General features: G+C 42.8%; 1 long non-coding RNA gene across 3 annotated transcripts in view; it reads right to left on the bottom strand.

Moving 5' to 3' along the window:
* LOC115031511 overlaps positions 1–19077 on the bottom strand; it is a 60342-nt gene extending 41265 nt beyond the window's left edge. For 2 of the 3 annotated variants that reach the window (XR_003837148.1, XR_003837150.1), the window contains exons 1-2: positions 16232–16890; positions 12497–12577 (exon numbers count right to left, since the gene is read on the bottom strand). This is a non-coding gene — a long non-coding RNA (uncharacterized LOC115031511). Of the gene's footprint in view, positions 1–12496; positions 12578–16231; positions 16891–18986 lie in introns of those variants that run through there. The other variant, XR_003837149.1, reaches the window with a different exon arrangement.
* Positions 19078–24293: the final 5216 nt, after the last annotated feature.

The raw sequence follows: 24293 nt of genomic DNA, 5'->3' as shown, positions 1-24293 counted from the left end.
TGTAATTCCATATGGCTGTCAAAGATTTCGGTCAGAGAAGGCACAGGCAAGTCCAAGACATGTTCTAGATCTGAACTGTGAGGGAAACAAAACTCTGGTTTATGAGAAAAGCCACCCTGAGGTCACAAGAGGAGTGAGTGACCTGCACTTCCTGACCCAAAACAGGAAACAGTGGTTGGGTGTAGGCAGCCTTGGGTACATAAGGAAATGACCTCATCTGGCCTAGGACAAGAGGATGTGGCCTGGGTGCCCTCTGACCTACAGCAAAGATGAGCAGGCAGGCTTACCCACAGTTCTTCCTCTGGAGTGAGTTTCTAAATATACATACTCATTTGCTTGATCCAGTCAAATACTTGCCTTTGCTGATTAGGTCTCTTGCAACTTTTGGTTCTGCCAGCCTACTTGACCGCTGAGACAGCAGAACCTACCTGCAGAACCCACAAACCTTACCTCAATTGCCTATAATAGACAGCAGGCAATGAACCTGAACTTGAAGAACACCAAGGATTTCTGCCATGCAATAATTCCCAGTGATTTCTATTACAAAGAGAAGAATATTAAAAAGACAGGCACCTAAACATACTTTGGAAATGTTATATCCCCTCTTTGGAGCAAAAGTACCTTACTAACTGTGAGCTTTTCCACAAGAGAAGCACGTGTTGCCCACAAAGACAGAGAAATGTGGTGAGAGTAAGGGATGAAGGGAATGCCAAGCAGCAAAGTGTTGGCATGGATACCTGAAGCACCCAGGAAGAGCACGAGCATGTCCTCCGGGTCCCAGGTCCCTGAGCTTCTGCCCTGCTGACCTCCATGTCTCCCCTCTTTCTTTCCAAGTCACAAGGGATCACTCACATCTTCATTCAGGCATACAATTTGTATAGTATAGAAAATGCGATTACATAGGAAAAAAAAAACTTACCTAAAAAAATTAGCATGTCCTAGAATACATACAAGGTGTCCCCTTCCTTTGCCACCCAGAACTAACAGAGGCCCTGCTTAGGAGACTCATTCCCCCTTCCCAGCATGAAGCAACTTGCTAACAGCAGATGTATAACTAAAAGCCATGATGGCTACTGAGTGCTGTTGAGGGCCACTGACATATCTAGCGAAAGGTTGGGTCTTTTATCTAGGAAGCAGGTATCATGTTCTCCAGGGTGTGTGTTTCCTGTATTCAGGAGAACGTCAGCAAGCAGAAGTTCTGCAAGGCAGAACGAACACTTCAACTACAGAAAAAAAGAGAAAACAGCTCCAGGCTAGACTAGAATCATTCCCACACGAGGCCTGTTTGGAATGGTTGCCTTGCTACCCTTAAAGGTATCAGCACCTAAGCATGTCGATCAGCATCATTAGCATGCTTGGTCCACCAGGAACAAGCCCTTGTGTAGTCCATGTGACCAGCCTGGAGAGTAAGTATGTTAATGGGCTGGAGCTGTGATGAGTACCTGGAAACAACTTTCTGGATACAACTGTGGTAAAACACTGAAGTATTTCTCCATCAAGACTCCAGTACACATGGGAGTAGGGAAAGAAGACAAAGATTATGGTAGTGGTTCAACAGCTCCTGGTTGAGATACAGTGATTTATATGAGCAAATCTTAGCACAGAGACATGATCCCAGCCCCAACAAACAATGTAATCATCCACTCTGAAATATCTGAGAAAACTCAGCCAGGTTATCTTCTGGGAGGCTAAGAAGACAGAGGCTCCTTTGGCCAAGCAATCACTATTAGATCTGAGGAGTAGGAGGACAGAGTCCCAAGTCTGCTACCTACTCTATCTCATCTCACAAGCCACTTCCTCCAAACCAGTCAGAGATATCCTGATCAGGGCTCTGTACTCATGGTTTCACTCAGAGAAAACAGGCTGCTGGTTTCAGGAAAACCATGCTTCCAGGTCCACTCCTGCATTACAATCTCTGATACTGTGTGTCTGTTAGGCTGTGGTAGGATAGAAACCCTGTCACCAAATGACTGAATAAAGTACCATCCTCAGTACAGGCATGGAGGAGGGGCCTGCTGTATAGTACTATGGAAAACTTAAAGACAGAATATACACAGTCAAATACTAGAGACCTTGAAATACAGAGATTAAGCTTCAGTTCTTAAATCAGACTCCATATCAGAACACAGGCCATAGCTGGCCACAGAGAAGTCCTTGACTGTCCAAGACTTGGACACGAAACCATCACAACTGACTCTGGGTGGTAAGTGACAACCACTATCAGCTGGCTCACTTTCTAGGAGTCAAAAAAAAAAAAAAAAAAAGAAAGAAAGAAAGAAAGAAAAAAGGAATCTTGGGCCTTAACACCCTGCTTAGCCATCTCAGCTCTTCCTCTCCCAACCCCTGCTCTGAAATGAATCTACTGAAGTGCAGATCTTCTCTCTGGGGCTTTGGGGTAAAGGTTAGCAAAGCCTGCCAACAGGCATGAGAAAAATCTACAGTCCACGGTGAGGCTATGCAGTAAAAATTCCAGACCACGAGTGAGGGACAGATGAGTGGATAAATGGAAGACCAAAACCCAAGGGACACAGTTTTCTTAGTGTGAGTGAAGCTTAGTCTCCAAGGGCAGAGCTAGGGAGCTGTGTAGAACAGGCCAACAAAGTTCTGGCTTATGCTACATAACCTCATGCTTGCCCAGCATACCTATGACACTAAGCAGAGACAATGCTAACCCCTTTGCTGACTATAAATCTAGTCCACTCCACTGGGCCTGGCCTCCTGCAGGCTGGCCCCCCAACAGCTACAGTTTTGCTAAATTTAGGGTTGCTCCCAGCCACCCCAGCGACTCTGCACTTCGTGTCCATTTCAGGTTCAGCTGGGGACAGGGAGGAACAGAACTTGTTAAGATATGCCCTCATGTGACCCTCTCTCTTTCCCATTGAAGGCAGGGACCCAGGAAAGTAGAAGATGTGAGAAACCAGTCAGAGATATCCTGAGCTTTGTCAGTGGGCTCTGTACTCAAGGTTTCAGTCAGAGAAAACAGGGCTGCTGGCTCCAGGAAAACCATCCTTCCAGGTCCACTCCTCTCTACATGTTACTTTCTAGGATACTATGTGTCTGTTAAGAGTATGGTAGGATAGATACCCTGTCTCCAAATGAGTGAATAAATAGTCACCCTCTATAGAGGAATGAAGGAGGGGCCTGTTAGATAGTATTATGGAAATTTTAAAAACAAGATACTCAGTCAAATACTAGAGACCTTGAAATATAGAGATTAAGCTTCAGTTCCTAAATCAGACTCCACAGTGGAATCAATCCCTGAAATTCCTGATGCCCCTGCAACCTCTCCCCAAGCACAAGACCACTGGGTACCTAGTCTGACTTATAGACTTTAGGAGACCTCTGGGAACTTGAATGTGTGCACAGGTTTGTCAACCACAGGTTTGGGAACTGGCTTTCCACTTTCTGGGAATGTAGTTGTCAAGATGTAACATGGATTCCAGACACAAACTAGTTAATCTTTACACACCTCCTTTTGCTGGCTATAAAGTGCCTACTACATACTAAGCACCTGTGGCAAGATTGCTATGAATATGTAATAGGACAATCCATGTAACACATACAGAACACTGGTACGTAGCAAGTGCTCAATAAAAATTAGGAATCATAATAACAATATGTAGGGGGAAAGGAGGAACCCAAGAGCTAGGTCTAAGTCATGAAATGATAAAGTATGTGAGACTGACAAGGCATTTCAGGGAGAGGCCATGAACAAGAGATAAAATTCCTAGTGTCTGATGGATGGCCTGCCTATCTATCTTCTTTGTCCTGGTTCACAATCTTCCTCCCACCTTCTATGACTTGCCTTCATCTTAACTTCTAAATCCTGACATTCAGAGCCCAGGGCTATCTCCTTTCTCAGTATTTCTAACAATACCACATGCTTATGATTTTGGAGTTTTATAATTTGCTACCCTGAGTGAACAGCTAACAGCCAAATAAAATATTTGGCCTGTGGATGCACCTCAAATAAATTATAAGTAACATGAGGAAGGGGCCAATTCTCACTTTGCTGAGTTTTCCTCCACCACAGAATGGCATTGTGCTGGGCATACCAACTTCACATTTGTGAGATGAAAGCACATGTTTTGCAGAGAAAACTGTACTCAGGTTTAATGCTCAGGAGGAACCAGCAGCCAACCGCAGTACTATGTGCTTCCATTCCATCACAACAAGGACATGTCATTGTCCTATTCTATCATAGGCCCTACTCACCCACTCCTAGGGCCTGCTCCTGCCACCAAACCATCAACCTTCATGATTTACTGAACCCCACAACAGCCAGGCAAAGCTCAGTTCTGCCCATATCAAGTCCAGAGCAGCTGGCTATCCACAAGCTGTAAGCCTCTTACAGATTAAAGGTCCTAATTTAAACCTCTGTGTGAGGTACAGCATGTGGGTCAGTACTCTACAGTCCAATTGGCATAGAGAAGCGGGTACAATATGAGAAATGCTTCTTTGGGGGTGGGGGTAGGGGTGCACAAATGAACACATTTAGCCTGAGCAATTTTGAGCCCAATATCTGAGACCTTAGTGACACTACGAGGAGGAGTCAGCTTACTACCATCTACCAGGAACCTAAGTATGTGAATTCCACTACCTTACTCAGTGAATCCCAGAAACACAACACTAATAGGACAAAGTACATTGGGATAGCTTCTTTCTAGCCCAGACTTTGGTATGTGGGGAAGATTTCTATTGAAAGGAAACAAACAAAAACAAAACAAAACAACAAAACAAAAATCAAACAAATAGAATAAATCTTAGAGAGCAAGGAAATTGCTATTAAAGCAGGAAGCAAAGGACAAAGGCTGGGCCTAAACCTCTGTATTCTAGGAAAATATTTAAATGACAGGGGAGAGGTAGACCTTTGCTTATAACCCCTGCCTCTATTTGGGCCCTCTCTCCAGTTCCTCTGTAGAAAGAAGCACCCCCCACTTGGGTAAACAGCCTCAGACCTACCTAATTGTTCTTAAAGCCTTCACTATAGCTGCTTTCATAGAGGTAGCTCCCAGGGAAGTAACTGGAACCTGAAGTCTATGCTAAGAACACAGGAACCCTTTCAGGACAGTACTCTTACATATTCTAGATCTTAACCCACAGTAAGGCCCAAGTTACATGGAACTCCTATCCCTCTGTGTATGCGTTCTGTGCATCTCTCTATATATGTACACATTAAAAATAATGCATTTATCACATATTATACAGTTCAATATTTTCTATTACATATATACATACTTTTTAATTTTTTCTAACATATTTTTAACTATATAAAATAACAAGTTTCACTAAGACTTTACCATACAAATGAATTTTTTTTTTTTTTTTTACATTTCACTGATTTCATACCACCCCACTGTCAAGTCCTTTCTGAAACAGTCTCAACTAGGACGACGCCAGTCCTTGAGCCTTTCCAGGGGCCTATGATTCTTCCCCTCTTGCCCCAGTGATTCCTCTGGTGGTGGTCCAACTATTAAACACACTGGGCTGATTCCTGGCCAACATGTTTTACCAGTTGCAGTACTTCTTATCCTACACTGTAACTGAACAGACCTAAGGCACTAAGGCAGAAAGGCCATCTGGGCTGTCCCAGTGTTCAAATCTTCCAACAGCCTAACCATAAATCAGATATGCTACAAAATCCTAAATCCTGATGTCTGTTTGATAATGTTAGAAATAATTTTATAGTTTTTTTTAACAATAGGATAAAATAACTTATTTAAAAATTATCCTTTGCCTAGTCTTTCTTCCAAGTGGCCTATGAAATTTTGCTACCTCCTCCTCTAGACAGCCTACCCTAATGAATCCAACGGTAAAGGAATTCTCTAAAGCCCAGACTGCAGTAATACAAAACCCTAATCACTTCTTTCTATAGCCTCTCTTCCCAGAAATATGACACATTGGATTTTACTCTATAGCTACTGTTGGTTGGGTATCAGAGTCAAAATACACATCTTAGAAAATCAATATTCTAACAAGGTGTAGTGGCACACAACTTTAGTCTCAGTACATGGGAGACAGAGGCAGGTAGATCTCTGAGCTCAAGGCTAGCCTGGTCTACAAAGAGAGTTCCAAGACAGCTAGTACTATACAGAAAAGCTCTATCTCAAAACCAAACCAAACAGAACAAAACAAAACATAAAAATGAAAAGAAAAAAATCAATATTCTTACGTTGTGAATATGACGGGTTAATCTTTTTTTCTTAATTATTTGTTTGTTTGTTTCTGCCCTGCTAAAGGAGCACATATTCAGTGGCAAACTCTGCACTCTCCACTGCCTCCTCATGGTCATCTTTGAGCTTGCTGCTGATCAGCACTTCCAAACCCAGAAAGTCTACACACTACATACTATCAATGCCCAAAGACTACAGAAGAGGAAAGGCTCTTATGGCTGACTGATGACCTTGGCAAGCACTGCATAGCTGGGCCAGCCTGAGGAAGTATTTTGCAAAGTGGATCGTGCAAATTCACTGCTGGTATATCTCAAACTATGTGCTGTAAGATTTTTTTTTTCCTCACTATAGCTTCCGTTCAATTCTTAATAAGAGAGGTCTAGGACTTCCTACCACCTCTTTCAATACACAGCCCTCTTTTACTACATATACCTTTTCTGAGTTGGCTAGCCACCCAGCTCCAACAGTCCCCCCCCATTTGGCTCTGAACCCTAGCTCTGTGCTATAGGCAAAGTCCTGCCTATTCTTGAGCACCTACTTAACAACACACTTACCAATAACCCAGTGGAAATAGTACAGCTGGGCTCTGAGGATATAGCCAGGAATACAATGGAAGAGATGTTTACTGTTTTCTAAAAGACATTTTCTGCATCCCATTCTGGTTACTATAATACATTCTTACCTTCTGTCTCCCTTTTATGCTTTAACTCTGTAACTAAAATTAGCTATCCTCTATCTTACTCCATGCTTCCATCCCTACTCCACTTGGTCCAAAATGAGAAATGGACAGAGAACAACCTTTACGGATGTGCTTCAGTGGACAGCAGCTGATGGGTAGATCATAATCAAGTGGCAAAAAATAGAGCAAGGGGAACAAGCTTTGTTCAACAATGAAGGATCTACATAAGCTGGGCAGAGTCCCTATTACAGTAGAGAGGGCCTGTAACCAGGCCAAAGCCAGTAAGTCTCCTTCCAGCTGCTCACCTTGTAAAAGTGTGCTCATAATCATTGGGCACAACTCCAAATGTACATATCCATAGCCTCTTGAACAAACAAAATGGAGAAGGGCCCTGGCAGGATGCACACACACACAAAGAGGCATCACTTCTTTCTTTAAGGAAGGTGGCTGGAGAGGATATGTAGTATAGAAACTTGTGCAAAGAAAAGAAAGCAAGCATGAAAAGACAACATGCAGAACTTGAGAAAATGTTGGCAAACTATTTACCTGCCAGGATCAACATCCAGAACATATGAGGAACTCAAAACAAATAATCCGATTTTAAAATGGGCAAATTACCTAAACAAACATTTGTTTAAAAAAGACAAGCAGGCAACAAGTATTCAAGAAAATGTTCAATGTCACTGATCATCAGGAAAATATAAATTCAAAACTATAATAAAATGCCACCTCACCCTAACGAGAATGGATATTTTCAAAAGCATATCATTAATAATAATAGTAATGATAATAATAATTAGTAGCAGTAGTAGTAGTAGTAGTAGTAGCAGCAGCAGCAGCAGGAGCAGCAGCAGTAGTAACAAATGCCGGGATGGATGTAGAGGAAATACCTTGTCACATCGTTAGTGGAAATGTAAATTAGTACAGCTGTGGTAAAAAATAAAAATTGTATTTAGGGTCCTTAAAAGTAAAAAAAAAAAAACCCAAAAACCCAAAAGCTAGAAACATGGCAATGTGCAGACCTGCAATGCATAGCACTCAGGAGGCTAAGACAGGAGGATCACAAGTTCTAGGCTAGTCTTGGCTCCATAGGGACACTCCATGTCCAAAAAAACAAAGCAGAACAAGAAATACCCTGGAAACAGAACTACCACATAATCCAACGATCTTAATATGAGAAATATATTTAAAGAAATTAAAGTCGGTATGTCAAAGAGACATTATTATGCCGTATTTACTGTAGCACTAGTCATAATAGCCAAGAGTGAGAATAAACTTCAGTGTCCATCAGTAGGGGAATGGAAAAAGAAAATGTGGTATGTGTGTTGGTTTGTGTGGTATGTGTGTGTGTGCATGTGCATTGGAAGATTATTTCACGATAAAAGACTGAAATCCTGTTATTTGAAGCCATATGACCTAAGAGATATTACATTGTGTCAGAAGCATTTAAATTAGCAGAGGTAATATGGGCAAGAACTTCTTGGGGAACCTGTTTTAAGAGATACCTTAATATGAAGACAAATATACTAGAACATCTTTTAAATGTTTTTGCTGAAAATAATAAGTCAAACCAAACTATTACTTAATATGTTTATGGGCATGGATACAATGCTTAAATTTATGTGGCAACTGTCACATAATGTGCAAGAGTATACTCATTTGAACTATTCTTTATTTATTTATTTAAATATTTTTTTATTAGGTATTTTCCTCAATTACATTTCCAATGCTATCCCAAAAGTCCCCCATAACCTCCCCCACACTACCCTACCCACCCATTCCCACTTTTTGGCCCTGGCGTTCCCCTGTACTGGGGCGTATAAAGTTTGCATGTCCAATGGGCCTCTCTTTCCAGTGATGGCCGACTAGGCCATCTTTTGATACATATGCAGCTAGAGTCAAGAGCTCCGGGGTACTGGTTAGTTCATAATGTTGTTGCACCTACAGGGTTGCAAACATTCTTAATCATTCATTCAATTTAATTATTCAACAAACAGCTTCTACATTGTAGTTGCTGTCTCTGCTCTGAAACAGAGCAAGGGACAAAGCTGACAAAGATCACTGCTCCTGTAACTCCTGTTCCAGTAAACAGAAAGAGAAAAGACACTGATGTAAACTGTCTTAGTCGGTGTTTTACTGTTGTACAGAGACACCATGCCCATGGTATAAAGGAAAGGATCTAATTGGGGCTTGCTTATAGTTTCAGAGATTCAGCCCACTTTCATTATGTCAGGAAGCATGCAGCATGTAGGGAGACATAGGGTTAGAAGTTCTCTCATGGTGCTAAAAGTTCTACATCTAGATCTACAGACAACAGGAAGAGACCTGGGCCTGTCTTGGGCTTTGAAATCCCAGAGCCCCCCCTCAGTGATACACTTCCTCAAACAAGGTCACACCTAATTCAACACTGGGACATTTCCTAATCCCTCCCAAGTATTACAATTTCCTGATGACTAAGCATTCAAATACATGAGCCTGTGGGGGCCATTCTTATTCAAACTACCCCAGAAATATTTATTATATTAATGATGATAGAGAAAAAGCCCATGGAAAGGGCTACAGAGAATGCTAGAGAATGCTGAGCTATGAGAAGGCCCCAGAGAAGATAAGACCCATAGGAAAAAAGGAAAAAAAAAATCACACAAGCTATGTGGAAATAAGATTCCAGACAAGAGAAGTAGAAATGAAAAGGCCCTAATGTAGTGCTTGAGGAACACGAAGGCGGCCAATGATGATGGCATAAAGTGTAGTGAAACAAGAGCAGAGAGGACAGAGATGCAGCAGCACAGGAAATGGGTCCTACAGTCCTGATGAACACATGGGAGCCACTAGCCTCCATTGGAAATATGCTATGACTCAGCACAAATAGTAAATTAAACAAGAACAATGTAACCCACTTAAAAAATAAAAACACTTTTGGCATACTAGCTTAAATAAAATACATGACCACAATTAATTTTCAACAGCTTTTTCCTTTGCCAAAGGTTTTAAAATTACCTGTGTTATTCTCCAGTGTTTCTCACATTGTGACTCTATTCTACAGTAATGATATAAGCTACACCATCCTGGGGGTCTGAGGACCACAGTATTTATTGAATGAGATGAAAAGCTACCACTAGGGGTTGAGTACATCAGGGTATAATAAGACTTCTCTTTCACTGGAAGATTCTGGCTGCTGTGAGGACTCTAGCCTATGAGGGACAGAGAAGCAGAGATGACAGCAATTTGGCCAGGGTGCTGGCAGGAAAAGCAGTTCTGAAAGGTCAGATTTGGGAGGTACTTTACAGATGGAAGCAGGATTAGCACATGGGTGGGATAAAAACCACAAGAATGAGGAAAGTGATATACAACATCTAGTGTTCTAATAAACACTGAAAAGGTTAGCATTCCCATTATTGTGATGGGAAAACTGAGTAAAAAAAGTCAGTTTAGACTGGGACATGTTCAATGGTAAACATGTATTAATATCAATACTGAGATGTTAAACCAGCAGACTTATATATAGGTCTATAACTCATGAGGAAGCCTGGATCAGAGACAAAAATTGGGAAGCATCACCACCCAGGGTTTTACTTCTTACTAGGGAAAAGTTATAACATAAATAAAATTATAGAGAAAGTAATAAAATAAAACTCATCAAGCAAATTCAGGAAAAAAATGCATGGTCATTGCTATTTCCTATCTGTGACTACTCTGAAATGAACTGGAGATTTAATTTGTAAGTAAGGCATTTAAAGATATGATGTGGAAAAGTGAGGATGGAAAAGATAAAGAGGAAGAATCCCAGGGAGAGAAAACTGAAAATGTGTTGCCAGTGAAGGCAATAAGAGACCAGAAACAGATGCCCTGGAAACAAGATGAAAACGGCCTCCAGGTAAAGGACAGGACCAGCTATGTCCAACACTGATGAGGAGCCACCCAATGAGGTGTGATCAAAGCCAGAGTGACCACTGTGAGAAGTGCCAGGAGTGGTGGGATTCCAGGTGGACATGAAAACATGAGCATGAATGAGGAAGCCTGAAAGGCAGAATCTGGGGCTTCTTCAAAATAACAAAACAGCAGCCAATGTAAATGTTTCAAAAGGAGAAACACCAGTGACGTGAACAGATACAGGGCTGGGTATCGTCATGAACCCATGTGAGAGGGAAGGGTGCCCATGTGTGAGAGGGAAGTGTGCTCATGTGTGAGAGGGAAGGGTGCCCATGTGTGAGAGGGAAGGGTGCCCATGTGTGAGAGGGAAGGGTGCCCATGTGTGAGGGGGAAGGGTGCCCATGTGTGAGAGGGAAGGGTGCCCAGCAGGCAGGGACTGTCTAGGACAGAACTGTGAATAGCAAACAGAGGAAGAGAGAAAGTATCACACATCATAGCCACTGACAACTTTCAATGTTGTATTTACTATGTATTAATAATACCAAAATGCTGTATACAACACAGGAAGATACTCAAGAGTTTAACTGATATACAAAATATTGTTTAATTAAAAAACAAATTCTAGCTGGGCAGTGGTGGCGCATGCCTTTAATCCCAGCACTTGGGAGGCAGAGGCAGGTGGATTTCTGAGTTCGAGGCCAGCCTGGTCTACAAAGTGAGTTCCAGGACAGCCAGGGCTACACAGAGAAACCCTGTCTCGAAAAACCAAAAAAAAAAAAAAAAAAAAAAAAAAAAAAAAAAAAAAAAAAAAAAAAAATCAAATTCTTAACCATGACTAGAGTTATGTATCATGCTAAATTTAAAATATTAAATCCTAATATATAGAGAACATATAAATGCTAAAAGTATATATATATATTTATATCTGAGAACATAGTTTTACTAAAAAGTACTAAAACTGTATAGATATTCCAATCCTACAATATAGCTGGACTTAACCTGAAATTGCAAAAACAAACAAACAAAAACTAATAATATCTAAGAATCTCAAGAAACTATTTATATAGGGAAATATAAATTATATGAGCCTGAACTGTATTGGCAGATTAGGTTCCCACAGCAGCATAGATGCTTATCAATGTACAGCTTCCACACAGAGCAGTCCACAGAGAACATGGACTGTCACCTGACCAGCTGGTAAAAGAAGCAAGAGCCTATCCCAATCCACAGCCAGCAAAGTCACGGAGCTATCCAAGTTGCTCTAATAAATATACCGGTACCACTGGGCACTTGCCAAGACCTTTACTAAATGGGAAGAGCTTTTAAATATTTTCATTTAGTCTCTCTTCAATCCATTAGTCAAATAACCTCACCACTTTAACGATCAGGGCTACATACACTTAGGCCAGAATGTTAAACACAATAGCAAACCAGTGCCACTCTAAAAGGCAAGTTGCAGGGCTATGCAAAGTTTGCAAGTGACGGAAACTGTACCAGGCTTCTTATGGACACTTCTCATCAGCCACACAAAATGATGGCATGAGTTCATCATGCATATCAGGCCCAAAAACATGGCAGATTTGGCAGCACCAAAGTGCCAGTCATAAGCATGTGGTACACAAAGAAAGCTGACAGTAGTTCTCAGTTTAAAATGTAGCATCCATGATGGTCAGGCTCTGACCTCTCTACACAGGTGTCTGTCCAAAGTCTGGCAGAATGTCTGGCATAGAGAAGGTCCTCAAGAGTAGTTACTAGCTGGGCTAGTGTCACATACCTATGATTTCAGCACTAGGTAGCCAATCTAGTCTATGTAGTAGGTTCCAAGCAAGCCAGGGCTACAAAGCAAGATCTTCTCCTGAAAGAAAAGAAGGGAAAGAGAAAGAGGGGAGAAGGGGAATAGAAAGGAGGGAGAAAGGGTTACTGAAGGAAATAATGAATAGCCAAGAAACCATAAGCACAGTAAGAATAGCAGTGTGTGAACGAAGCTCAGGAAAGCTACTCTGACAGTTGGGTGGGTGTAAAGGTAAGCAACTAAGCAAGGCTAAAATGCAGAACTACAAAGCAGATTCTTTATTAACAAGATATTCACAGTTATTAACTAATTGAAACATGGGTCCTGTTCATAGCATGACCTAAAACAACAGGATTTTATTTGTTTTTAAATGAAACCATTAGGAAAATTTAAATACCTACTATAAAACAGGTCATTTTTTAGGGATATCTTTGTTTATTTAAGGTGCAACAAACATGTTATATTCTTTTAAAAAAGGTGAAGATATGTAATAGAGTTTGTATACAAATGCTACCAAATGCTACCATCCTTAAGATGTGCTTTAAATCCAGGAAAGGAGGAAAGGAAAACATGTGGAGATTTAAATGAGAATTTCTAGACCATATTCTGACTACCTGTGGAAACACTGGGCAACAGAAACACACAGATTTATGACATTAACTCTACCTTTGTATATGGTAAAACAAATACTGTAAATACTTACAGAGAGCAGCCATATGCTGCTATGCATTTGCCCCACTAGAGAAAAATCATTGAGTAGTATTTTGGGACATACATTGGCAGTTTATCAATGGAGGCCTGCAGAACAGAGCTGTCTTTTCTCCATCCCTGCCAGCTGGTTCACAAGGTGACCAGCCTGGAAATGCTTTGCTTTCCTGTGTTTACTTTACCTGTTCCACAAAAGCCCCGGAATGAAGGAATATGAAGGAATCACAGGTTTCATATCTACTTTCATCCTGGTCCTCTGATACCTCACATTAGCTTCTCCTCTCCTCTCCAGTCCCTTTCCTTGCCACACTAGTTTTGCCTTCTTACTCCAGTCCTCTGCAGTAACTGATGATGCTAAGCCTCTGACCCACCATCCTCATAGGTCCACTGACCCTGGATTCTCTCATGCCCATTCTCTATCCTTTTCCTTAAATACCATCACATCACCAGTATATACTAGAATATTAACTTTTCCCAAACATGCCACTCTTGCTGCTGAGTTCCTCTCTGTTTACCTATTCAGCTATTTTCTTCATATCTCCAAGGAAAACCAAATAAGGATGGGTCAGCCAATTAATTATCTGGATGCCTATTGTGTGCCAAATTCTGAATCCAGGACAAAGGTGACAGAAACAAACATGACAGATGAGGGCATCCTTTAAGCCATAAAATATACCACAAATGGTATTAAAAATTGGTTCAACTGTCGATGAACCTCTAGACCAGACCGTAAGTGCTTTATTTTCCTGTTTCCTCAGAACTTCACACACTGCCCAACAAAGATCCTTAATGAATATCCAGATGATAAAAGAAATAACTCAAGTCAGTGTGTTTGTCTCAACAGTATTTAAACCTCTATAGTACAGGGTTATCCTAACTCTACAAATGGAAGCTAGTAGAGGTGTTTGATAAGGCCTTTTAAAGGAGGGGAAGATGAAGTTCCTGGAGCCAGTCTCACCATAATCAGCCAAAAGCAGCTCTGGTAGTTGTTAGCTACTGTCTTTGTTCTTCTGGACCCTTTGTACCCTCTTTCTACTGACACCTTCTCCTTTCTCCCCCCCCCCCCCGCCCCTAACCCGCCCACTCCACTGTAATGGGGGAAAACCTACCCTTCTCATCCCTACTCATCTGAGCATGTGGTTTCCTCTTGCCACTGACATCTTTCAATTCCTACCCCAGCCCTACACCAAACTTCTCCAGCTGTGGTGCTGCTGCTAGCTCACAGCAACAAGTCTTAAGTCACTCCCATTCCCAGTCAGAGGATGGGAGTGATTTAAAACACCAGGCTGAGGACTATGTCAACAAGGGTTAGAAATCAGGAAACAAAAGGGCTCTAGGAAGATGAAGTGCAAGAATCAGCCTAGTGGTTGATTCCAGTCCCAGACAACTCCTCCAACAATTCCAAACCTAGGACTTGTCTTAAAAGCATGGATGGACACCATGATCAGACAAGACACGGAGGCAACTTGTAGATAATATCTAGACTGGCATACTTGGGGACAAAGGGCAAAACAAAACTACCAGAATATATTCTGGAGGATACTAAAGAACCAATTAGTCTCCCTTCTTTGGTCCTAAGATTGGGTTTGGGTCATTCTTGCTTCTCTGCACAAACCTGAGAAGCAGGAACAACAACTTTTAAAATCAGGGCCACAACTCAGCTCTGCTTAGGAACTATATAGATAGACTCTAGGCCCTAAGATAGGGCAAGACACCTTCCAGTATCCAGAAAAAGGGCTTAGAAAAAAAGAAGTTTCCCAGTACAGAATAATTCTGACTATCTATTTTTCCTCTCATGAAGTCACTGTAAATACACACAATCTTCAAGACCTTTGATGTCTGAACCAGTCCCAGCAATACCCTTCTCCCTGTCCCTCTCCCTCTCTGTCTTGGAATTTGCTCTGTAGATCAGGCTAGCCTTGAACTTACAGGTATACATCTGGCTCTGACTCCCAAGTGCTGGGATTCAAACCCTGGGTCACCAAAGCCCGGTTGGCAAATTTTTATCTTAAATGTCTTAAAAGGTGAGACAGCTTAAATATTTCAAGCTTGCAGGGCTATGGCTGTTGCAACTACTTAACCATGTCACTGTGGTAATACATAAGCAACAGACGTTTCTAATACCCAATAAAGTACAAGAATGGGCACCTGTTCTATAGGTCACAGTTTTGTTCACGGGGGCCTGCTTTTTTAGCATCTTATGTTTCAAAGAGGAACAGAGGCCACCATGTACCTATATACCACTACTGTGAGATTCAGGCCTCCATTTCTGCTACTTGCCCTACAAAGCACTGAAAAAGATCCAGACTGCTTACTCTAAAAACCTAGGCTGAATTAGAAACTTGAGCAAAAATGTAAATGGCTGTAGACATCATTTTGGAGGGCTTCAGAGACAGAAAAACTAGATTCCTTATATTAGATGTTAAGACCTGGAAAGGAAAGAAAGGCATCTAGAATGGTGTAGCTGGCAAGGTCCACTGACTCTGTGCTTCTACTCTGTAAGTGATAGATAGAAGAAAAGCATGTCAACAGCACACTGGCAGAGGCAAGGACCCATAGCACTTTTTGGGCCTCTACTTTCCTAATGCTTTGATCCTTTAATCCAGTTCCTCAAGCTGTGATAACCTGCAATCGTAAAATTACTTCATTGCTATTTCTTAACTGTAATTTTGCTACTGTTATGCATCATAATGCAAATATCTATCTGTGTTTTACCATAGTCCCAGGTGACCCCAGTTAAAAGATTGTTCTATCCCCTAAGGGGTTGTGACCCACAGGTTGAGAACTACTGCTCTAAGTGAATGGCAATGACCAAGAATGCAATATGGGAAGGCATGCATCTGCATGTGTCAATTTTTCAGGTACTCCAACATGGCTACTAAAAAGAAAAAAACATGTAAACAAATAACTCCATTTTAAAAATAGATAGGTCTGGTAGAAAATGTAGATGTTTGACAGAGTCTAAAGGGGTCTTGGGATAATAAATAAGAACAAGGCATACACATGTACCTTAAAGCTTGTCCTAGAACCTCTTCCCAGAACTAACTTCCATGTCAAACTCTGTATAGATCATAAATGTTTCTAGACTTGATATTCCAACTTCATTCTAAAGATGCCGAAAAAGAAATCAAATGAGTCTCCCTTGAACAAGTTTGAATACTAACTTTCTTATTTCTACCAACCATTATGGCTCAAAATTTTAGCACCTTCCTTCCCCATGTTCTGTGCCCAAACCAAAATGGCTTGTCTGACTTGCCTCTCCCTTCCATTTCCACAGGCTTCACTCTAACTCCCACAGTTTTGTATCTTGCCTGTCTTCTGCCTGTACCACCTCTCCCAGCCTTTCCCAGGCGTATAATAATGCAGAATCATAATCCATATACTCATCCTCCATCCGTGCATACAAACCTCTTCAAGGTCAAGGCTCACTGCTACCTCTGTGGCTTCCAAGATTCCAGAACCTCACCTAATTTAGGGGTGCAAAATAATTGCTCACTGAATGAACCCTGGCTTTAATTATGAGGCAAGTTGCTACTTCCCACAAACCTGAACCCAGAGGCCCTCTGCCATCTCACTCTCCCCTTTCCACCTGTCTACCATTCTGAAAACAACCTCCCAAGGAGCTGATCAATTCCTGACCCTCTCCATGTTCCTGTCATTGCTGCATCATATCTCTGCCCACGCCTGGCTAGCCCTGCCCTGTGATGACGTCCATGCCCTCCCCTCCCCCATCCCACCCCCGTGTATTCAACTCCCACACAGCTGCCAACTGTAGAGCTTTAGGGGAGCAAGAGGACACAGGAAAGGGGGATATTATAAAAATTGGACAATGAAGGGCATAAAGGGGGGACGCTGGAGTCTTTGATCCCTAGGGACACCATCCTCCCAATGGGTAAGGTTGGCAGCACTTGAAAGAGCAGGAGGAGGAGGAGGAGCCAGATTTTTCCACTGAACGGAAAGCATGATTTTCACCACTGCTTCTGTTGCCCTGGTAACCAGGGACAGCCCAGTGGAGAGTACAGTAAAAGAACACCATGTTTATCTTTGCTGTCTGATCCACTTCCCTGTACATCCTTCCCTGGCTACCTCTTGTCCCCTAGGCCTGCTTCAAATGCCTTGTAATGCCAGCATCACTGTTCTAGTCTGCTGCTCAAAACCTCAAGGTCAGAACTAATCCTTATTATCAAGCACAATGTATGATATGTTCCACATCTTGGAGTCATTCCACCATATCCACCTGCCATGCCGGGGAGAATGGCATCCACTTAACCAAACAACTCACTAGGCAGGATGAAATGGAGAAGACTGCCCAGTCAGCACCTTCCTTACTACTAGACTCCTGGGGTACACTGAGAACCTGCTTGGTCAAACCCTCCTGTTCCAGGATCAGAAGGAGCCTGTCTGGGGATGAGCTGGGAGAATAGCTCTATCCAAAATCTTCCACAGATCCTTTCTCCTACATGGACATGGGCACCCTATCAGTGTGACCTCAGAACAGAGACAGAGCTATCACCATGGGAGATTATATAAGTGTTGCATAACATGGTGGCACCATTAGCACCAATGCAGTTATCCAATGCCACTGACAGGCCAGGAGTGGAAACCAGCCCAAGGGGCTGGCATACAATCCTCTTGCCACCAGTGCCAAAGAAACCCAGGCTCTTGCTGCCTCAGCCCTGCCTATACCTGCTCCTTCCACCCCAGAAGACAGAAAGATTTCCCTGGCTCTTGCATTCTTCTTCCCCTGTTGGGTGGCAGATGGAGGTCACAACACCAACACCACCTGGCTAACAGCAGACTCTATATGACCTGGCAGGAGAGCATTCAGGAGTCTGGGAAAGGGACGGGTAAGGTCTAGAGACCCCTCTATCCTGACACAACAAATGATGCAGCAGCAACAGGTTTGGCTGTGACAGCTGTCCTCTGCTCTGTCATTTGCTGTCTCTAAAAAACAAATAACGCTAAAAGGGGGAGGGGGCAGGGCGGGAAAGTGGACCATATGTTTGGCAAATGCTAACTAGGAAAGGGTCCAGAGTCAATTCACCCTGTTTCCCCATAGCCCCATTTTTCCTAAAGGAAAGCTAACCCACCACCTAGGAACTTTAACTGCAGCACATAGAGCTGTCAACAACTCCGACCTCAGCTGCTCCATCTCTGCTGCTGCCTAGGTCGTCAAAGCAGCTACCCCCAAGGGCTTGCTCCTCCCCCAACTCGGCGGCGCAGGCGTTTGTGGCTGGTGGCTACGCAGGCGGGTCAGGGGCCGCTGGTGGCCAGTTCAGAGCTCCATTCAAGTCTCCCATCACCACTACCACACCCACGTTATTAATGGGAGGGTGTGGGACCGCAGAGAACCTGCCCGGTGGCATCCCCTCTGGCTGCACCTGCGTGTCCCAAGCTACGCCTTGGCCTTTCCTCACGCACCTCCGCGCCTCTGAAGAGCTAGAAGGAGCAAGCTCCTACGTCTCGAATGTACTGCGCCGGTCCTCGCCCCTCAACCACCTGTCTCTGCTTCCCTTCCACGAAGCTTCTCCAAGTCGCCGCACCCCTGTTGCAGTAACACGCTCGCCGCCTACTGGGAAGCCGAGTCACGGGGCACCGTTCAGGTTCTTGCGCCCCGGTCTGCGGCCCCTCAGGCCTGCGCCGCCCAGGCCGCGATCCGCGCCCGCCCGCCTGTGAAGCAGCAGCGGAGGGGTAGGTGCGGCCGGATCCGGCAAGGAGAGGTCACGCGCGGCCGACCGGGCTTATCCCGTGCCGCAGCTCCTACCTGAGCGGCCGCCGACTTCCGACGCTGCACAGCAATCGCGGCCCCAATGCGCGGCGACCCGCGGAGGCGCAACACTGCGGACTCCGCTTCGAGAGCTCCGCCCGCTCTTCCCACGCTCCGCGTCCGCGCTGCGCCACCCTGCGGCCAAGTCCGGCGTTGCGACTGCTGGGAACGCGGTCGCCGCCGCCCTTCTGTCTGAACTGCGGCAGAGGAACTAGCCAACTACAGTCTCACCGCAAACAGGCCCGCCTTAGCCTGAGTGCTTCTTCAGAGCTGTCCAGATCCTCACTGGTCCTGGTTCCTCTGCCCTGTTCTTCCAAAGTTTCTCTCTCGCCATGCCTCTTGTAAGGTAAAGGGTAAGAGATGTGGGTCGAGCTCAGGCAACCAAGGGCCTGGATGGTGAGATTCCCAGATTATGCTTCTGTCTACCTGTAAATTCTTGCTCAGGAGATGTTTTCTTGAGAGTTCTCTGACTTAGACCCTTTAGAGAATTGGAGAAGAGCTGTCAACCCTCTCTCTTTCCAGAAAAATGCACACCCACACAGAAGCAGAGATTTGTATTCGGGGCATTTTGAAACTTCTCAGATTACCATAACCACCAACTTCAGACCTCTGTAGGTGTCCATGGCAGGCAAACCAGTTGGCAGTTTCTGAATCTGCCACCTTGCTGTCCTTTTGGGACATCTTCAACAGTCTCCGGGCCTATGTTTCTGACTAAAAAACAAAACAAAACAAAAAATAAACAAAACAAAACAACAACAACAACAAAACCTTTTTGTAATCCCAGTGATGGGGAGTGGAGCAGGCTGGTTGCTGGCCAGTTTAGCAGAAACCTGAACTCCAAGATTTAGTGAAAGATTCTGTCTTGAAAAATAAGGTGGAAAGGACTAGAGGAAGATAAAGGATCTCCACCCCCTCTTTAAAGACCAACACATGAGCCTCTTGCTCCTTTATGATTTCCCAGCATCACATTCATTCTGCTTTTTAACCACTGTTAGATATACATGCACCTGTTGCTATTTCTTCAGTTGATTGTAAAGTCTTTTAAGATCAGTGTTTTGGAGCCGGGCGTTGCACGCCTTTAATCCCAGCACTCGGGAGGCAGAGGCAGGCAGATTTCTGAGTTCGAGGCCAGCCTGGTCTACAAAGTGAGTTCCAGGACAGTCAGGGCTATACAGAGAAACCCTGTCTCAAAAAACCAAAAAAAGAAAAAAAAAACCCAACAACAACAACAACAAAACCAAAAAAATCAGTGTTTTCCTTCTGCAACTAAGGTAATTTACATGGTTACGTTATTTTTCCACAGTTTTAAATATTCCAAGTGAAGGAGTTCAGGGGAATAAAAAGCCCAGGGAGATACCCAGAGGAAACTATAACCTCCTTCACTCTGGTTGCTCCAACACCAATATATATTCTCCCATGGCTTCAAGGTGGTGAAGTTAATCTCATTTCCTTCTCTTCTGGACAGAAGCAGCCTCGATTAATTGATTGTTAGAGGGAGCTAGGATACAAGTTCATGCAGAATGCTTCTGTAAAGCATCAAATGTTCTACCACTAGTGTCCATGAGTCCAATAAGGAGTGCCATCCCCTACTCATCATTGCACCCGATAGAAGAAACCACAATGCCATCAGGTATTTTTCACTTCCTACAAGTCGATCATCATGTTCTATGATTTTCCCTGGGAGATATATACAAACCAACCTATGACAGCCAAGGAAACAATTCTACTCAAGTTTAGCTCAGTGAACCAGTGAATGTATTGGGGTGCCTTCTAGGAACATGGATGACTGAAGGTAGCTGCATCAACTGAAAAGCCCACTCTCACCATGAGTGACAACTCATCAAATCTGCGACTGTGGAACTTCCTGCCCTATTTACAGACATCTTCTCTCCCCAGCTATTGTTATTACTGCTTATATAACCTTAGGGAGGGACCTTGTGGCTTGTAAATTTCAGGAGCTTCTTGAGACTTTGAACCTTGTAAATTTAGTTTGCTAAACTGAATCTTAGGAAGATTGCCTCCAGGAGAACATGTTTCAGTAAGGAAGCAACTCTACAGCATATCATATCTATACTCTACTTTTTAAATCAAATCTTAGAGGTCTTCTTCCTCTCTATTCTCCTCATCAAGACCATTATTTCTTTTCTGAATTTCCATATTCGTCTCCAGCCCACCTACACTTCCTGCTTTCAACCTCACCAGGCTCAGATCCAAACCCACATCTGCTGTGGCCTGTATGTGTGTCCTCTTAAAAATTATTTTCAAATCTAGAGGGCCAATGTGACAGTATTTGGAGTTAAAACCTTTGGGATGTAGTTAGGCCATAAAAGTGAGGCTTCTATGAATGGGATTGATGTCTTTAAAGAAGGGATATTTGCAGGATACAAGCTGCACACAAATACAATCTCAGTACTTTAGAGTCACAGCAGGAACATCATGAGTTTCTGAACAACCTAGGTTACATATCTAAAATAAATAAATAAATAAAAGGATGCACCTGGGAACTTCCTCATTCTTACTGCATTCTGCCACTTGAAAAAAACAAGAAGACAAGATAAACAACTGTAAAAACAGAGGTTGACCTTCACCAGATACAAACTTCCCAGCCACCTTGATCTTGGGCTCCTCAGCTTCTGGAAATATAAGAAACAGGCACCTGTTGTGTAATCTATCCAGCAAATGGTTTTCTATTATACTTCAGACAAAAGACAACAAACATTCCAGGCTGAACAGTTTCAAAAAATATCAATCACTTTTGTACTTAAAACTATGTAAGATCCTGTAGTGGTTTGAGAGAAAGTGCCCTCCATAGCCTCATAGGGAATGGCACTACTAGGAGGTCTGGCCTTGTTGAAGTAGGTATAACTTTGGTGGAGGAAGTGTGTTACTGGTGGATGAGCTTCGAGGTCTCAGAATCTCAAAACTAGGCCTAGTGGCTCACAGTCGTTTCCCTGCTGCCTACAGATTTAGATGTAGAACTCTCAACTACTTCAGGACCATGTCTGCTTGCAAGATGCCTTGCTTCCCACCATGATAATAATGGACTAAACCTCTGAACTGTAAGCCACCCCCAATTAGCAGTTTTCTTTTGTAAGAGTTGCTGTGGTCATGGTGTCTCTTCACAGCAACTGAAACCCTAAAACAGTGCTAAACCCCTTCACCAGGCTCATTAGTCCTCAACGATCTGTCCTTAATTGTATCTTCATATGTACACACGCACACACATGCACGAGTACACTTTTCTTTAATTGCATGCTTTAAAACAGTAGCCTTCCCATTCAGTAGTGAACACTCTCCCTGCTACATCCTACTCAACTTCAGCTATCCCTTTTGTGTTCTCTTGCTTCTCTGTTCTGAGTCCATTCTTTTTTTATGACATTAGCTGTTGCTAATCAATACTGCTGTTTGCTTCTGTGACATCTGCTTTCCCTGCCATAGTGAGACCTCTGCACTAAGATTCTCCAGGCCAAGAACAATACCTGATGTTGGATAGAAGAATGCACATTACCATTAAGTAAAAGGTAGACTATAACACACATACCCTTTAAGAGACTCTGGGGCAAATATAGTAGTACTCTGAAATGTGGTAACACCAGGCTTTATAATAATAATAATAATTATTGTTATTTATTAGATATTTTCTTTATATACATTTCAAATGCTATCCTGAAAGTTCCCTATACCCTCCCTCCGCCCTGCTCCCCTACCCACCCACTCCTGCTTCTTGGCCCTGGCATTCCCCTGTATTGGGGCATATAAAGTTTGTAATACCAAGGGGCCTCTCTTTCCAGTGATGGCCAACTAGGCCATCTTCAAGACCAGGCTTTTGTTCTGATTAATTCTGTTTACTTGTTTTTATTTTTTGTTTTTTGATATAATGTCTTGTTATATAGGCAAAGCAGACTTCAAACTCATAATCCTCCTGTCTCAGTCTTCAGAGTGCTAAGAATACAAGTGTTTGACACCTGGCAGAAGGATAGATTTTAAATACTAGAATTGCTTACTGTTTTCAAATTATTTTTAATCTGACTCTTCAATTTTCTTAACTGAAAAAGGGATGATAGCACCCAGTATTGCTTTTAGATGTATGTGGTGGTACTTTATAATTTGAAAATACTCTCCATCTATGTATTAGTTATGTAATATCACTTCACTTGATCCTCACAGTAACATTTTCACTTCTCAGCTGACATTTTTCAATTTGCATTTTAGGAAACTGAAGTAGAGCAATGGAACACAATTTGTCATAGGTTACCTAGCTAGTCACCAGGCAACAGAAATTTGAGGATGGGTTCCAAGTCTAGGTATTCTCTACCACCGCCAACCACCCCATCTGCTCCTTCATTCCAGCTCCAGAGGGGAAAGAAATGTTAAGACACACATGTCACAGACAGGGAAACACAGAACTGCTGTAAAAGGCAGTTTGGGAAAAGTTAGTTAGAATAGGAAGATATGGACTAAAGACTCAGTGACCTTGAGGCTAATTCTATATACTCAAATCTTCATCCCTTTTTGTACTCTAAAGGATAACTTCAATTGACAGATCATCTTTGTATGTCACTGGACACATTCAGGCTCCAAGATTACCAGAAGCTGGAGTCTATTTACTCCATATTTACAATTCTGCTCATTACCAAACAGTTATCAAACTCTTACTAAATGTTTTGTTTCGAATTGTAGATGTCTGGCCAAATTTACCTCTCCAAGCCTCAATTTTTCCATTCTGCAAAATGGGATTGATAATATTCCAGCACATAGCTGTTATGAGAGTTAAGCAAGATGATAAAACAGATGTTGGAAACACCTGCTCCAACATCCCACCCTGTTTCAGATGGTTTTTATGTTCATCAGATGTCTGTTTAGTAACTCAGCAAAGGATAGAGGGTGCTTAGGAACTTGAAAAGCACAGAAGGAGTAGGAAGGCAGTGGTTCTCTCCTACCATCTCTTTCGTAGAGATGGAAACAGCTTTAAGGCTCAGGGATTTTGGGACTGTCTAACAGTGGCATATGAGTTATATCAGGTAATGTCAGCTACATTGATGGCTGTTGCCTGAAACCACAAAAATATGTTATGCAAAAGCATTTTTTTTCAAATAAACTCAGGTTATCTCTATGTATCCCAGTTTGGCCCCAAACTTGTAGTCCTCCTGCCTCAGCCTCCAAACTATTAGGCTTCGGGGCATGTATTACCACACTCTCACATAGAAGAAATTTGATAAGATGCTTTTCCAAGACCTTAGTGGGTAGGAAGCCACAACCAGTGAGTACCAAGACAGAAGAAGGAGGAGGAGGAGGAGGAGGAGG

Source organism: Mus caroli, chromosome 1, assembly GCF_900094665.2.
Source record: "Mus caroli chromosome 1, CAROLI_EIJ_v1.1, whole genome shotgun sequence".
NCBI classification, from domain to species: domain Eukaryota; kingdom Metazoa; phylum Chordata; class Mammalia; order Rodentia; family Muridae; genus Mus; species Mus caroli.
This window is presented reverse-complemented; position numbering and strand designations above follow the sequence as displayed.